A 3,119-nucleotide genomic window follows, 5' to 3' on the forward strand; every position below is an offset into this window, starting at 1 on the left:
AAACACAGATCACGCACATATCTAAATTTCCCCAGATTCAGTCTCATGTGGAGGACATACAAAAAGTATCCATCCTTATAAAGATCTAGTATATCGATGAAATGGCTAAATGATGTATGTATACATGACGAAATTATCAGTCGTACGCCATCTTTATCCTAATGCTTAACCATTCAATGCCAGTACGAAACATCGTACCATACGATACGAACCACAATGGAGTACCATGCTGGGTATCTAATTCCTCATGGCGGGCTTCTCGCCAGTATCTGTAAAATCCTAGCCTAATTACTACCACTATGTTACAAATGCGTTCCTCTGTTTAAATTATATTTTTGTTCTTTCTGATTTTAAAGGTGTCATCACTTAGATGACTCCACTTGTGATCTTCTCACACATAAAGAAATGTAGTGAATAAAATATTTCTTGTCTCATTGGAACTGTTGGAAGCATTTAATATTTTTAAAGAACACTAAAACAGCTGTGACATGCATGTGAATTAGGAACAATAGGATAGGATTTAGACAAGATGAAATTAGACAGAATTCTGACGCAATTACTGACCAATGTCGGAGCTACTTGCTCTAGTCATTTGTTAGTGGTATCAAAATTTGGAGCTATATACTTCCTCCAGGTGATATTCGTTTCTTTGTAGATACTACCAGTTGGGTGGAATTGACAGTCTTCAGCAATATAAAAGGCTTAGCCCGTCACAAACGAGATCAAACAGCTTACGTAGAAGTCTCGATATATATATCATTTCAAAGAGTTTTAGCGGGAAATTTAAAACAAATTTTCGCACTAATTATTTTATTCTAGGTATTCACTCCAGTATAATACCAGGTCCCATACAAGACGAAACTGATGAAAAATAAGTAAAGACATTAAGTTTTCTTCGTCGAAGATTATTATAGTTAATAAGTAAAAACATGCTTAACAGATGCAGGACAAAGGTAAACTTAAACAAGTTGAAACTGATTATTATCAAATACGTAAGTTTAAAACGTGCGTATGTTGTACAATGAAGGTTGACGATATGTTATTATAGCATAGCCTATATTGAAAGAACACTTCTTTGGGTTTAGAATTTAGTGTTTTAAGGGGAAATTCCAAGGAGCAGTAATAATATCATTATTCCTAACGAATATACTTACGGTGACTGTTGTACATGAAGCTATATGCATACTCACTAAATGTAAAGGGCCTGTGGTTAGGGCACTCGACTATATGAGGGTTTGGGTTCGAGTTCTCTTCACCGAACATGCTCGCCATTTCAGCCTTGAGGGCGTTATAATGTGAGTGCGAATCTCACTATTCGTTGGTAAAAGAGTTGGCGGTGGGTGGTGTTGACTAGTTGCCTTCCCTCTAGTCTATCACTGCTAAATTAGGGACGATGAGCGCCGATAGCTGTCGTTTAGCTTTGCTCGAAATTAAAACAAACCAAAACTAAGTGTGAAAAAACACCACGAAAGTCGACATTTTCAGTTATTCAAAAGACTATAATGTAAACAACTTTCGAGTTGCTGAAACATTAAGCAAGAAATTAAGTTGATTTGCCCCAACTACATAATAAACACACCAACACACAAATGTTGTACGTCCAAGAAAAATATTGATAAAAAAAGAAAGAGAAAAGAGTGAACATCTTGAGCAACCCTGCCTGTAGATAAAACAAATGATTCGTTTGTTTAGCAGCTAAAATTAAAGTTGTACCTTAAACGATGCCTAAAATATTTTGAAACAGAAATATCTCAGCATAGACATCATTCGACCGAAGATATGCAGTTCCCAGTGTTTAGTATTGTTAATAATTTCTTATTCCAAAAGTACAGTGGAATAAAGTGTTGCTGTTTCATCGAAAGCGCATGGGTTTTCTCTAGTTTTCCAATGTTGTAAAGATACTTAAATTTCTATTTTTATTTTATCTCACTGTGGCTCATGCACCCTATAAGAAAATGTCAAGTTTTAAACAGTTAATACGTTTTGCACTATGAGAACCTTTTCTTAATGTTAAATAAGCTATATGAACAAATAGGTTATGATACACATTTTGTTTCCCAAACATATCTGGGAAACTGGATTTTGTAATGTATAACAGTTCACTTCTTAAGCGGATTCCAGCTAAAAGTTATATGAACTATGAAAACTTAATTCGGTAAAAAAAAAAATTAAACTATCTCAGTTTCGTGGTTCTTCTAAAATTATTATACCGATGATTTTACATAATTTTTGGTTTTCTTTGGAAACAAAAATAATAGGTGAAGAATGAAACTATCTAAATGATGTTTTCTACTTCCGAAATCATCGCTTCACTGTTGGTAAGACATAATTCTTCCATAAATGTGTTTATATGCAAGAGCTTAAGACAAAATTAAAATACAGAGAAACTGATTCTGTAGTAAAATTCATGTGATTTTATACCCATGTGTTTATTTTCAGAAAATTATACTAGTTTGTGGTATTAATAGAAAATCAAATTTTGAAGTAGGAAAAAAAATGATGTCATTCTGTGTCATTTACTGTTTTCCTAATAATTATATTATTTAATTATATTTACTCATCAAATGATTGCATTCTTTTTTTTTAAACCACGTTCAACTTTTGTGTGTTTATCCACTTTTCTTCTATAATTTTCCTGCTTGTATATACACAGAAACTGTAATGGAATTTCACACATTATTTAACTTAACAAAACATTATCCGGCGGATCGAACGATATCTGATATTATAATATACAGCAAATACATTTTTACAAACTTTCTGGCTGCTGGCACAATACAGTTTACTTGGCAAATATTAAAACGCCGAGATAACTCAGTTGGGAGAGCGTTAGACTGAAGATCTAAAGGTCCCTGGTTCGATCCCGGGTCTCGGCAAGTTAAGAAAAGTGTTAAGGTTAGAGTTTATTTTTAATTTATTAAATAACTACAGTCTTAAATTCTGGAAAAGACAATGAGTTATGTGAATTTGTATTAGTTGAATAATAATGTAAGTTAGGTTATAAGAAATATAGTATCATGAATGTATTTTACAGTTTTTGTATCGTTATGTCAATAAATTTGTCTTACTGACTGTTAAGATAAGTGAAATCAAAGGTTCTTTTCAAGGCCATCAAATCT

General features: G+C 32.9%; 1 non-coding gene across 1 annotated transcript; it reads left to right on the forward strand.

The window, feature by feature from the left end:
- Window positions 1-2,803: 2,803 nt before the first annotated feature.
- Trnaf-gaa lies at window positions 2,804-2,876 on the forward strand. Its single transcript has one exon. It is a non-coding gene; the product is annotated as a tRNA-Phe (tRNA).
- The last annotated feature ends 243 nt before the right edge of the window (window positions 2,877-3,119 follow it).

Source organism: Limulus polyphemus, unplaced genomic scaffold, assembly GCF_000517525.1.
Source record: "Limulus polyphemus unplaced genomic scaffold, Limulus_polyphemus-2.1.2 Scaffold1526, whole genome shotgun sequence".
Lineage (NCBI taxonomy): Eukaryota > Metazoa > Arthropoda > Merostomata > Xiphosura > Limulidae > Limulus > Limulus polyphemus.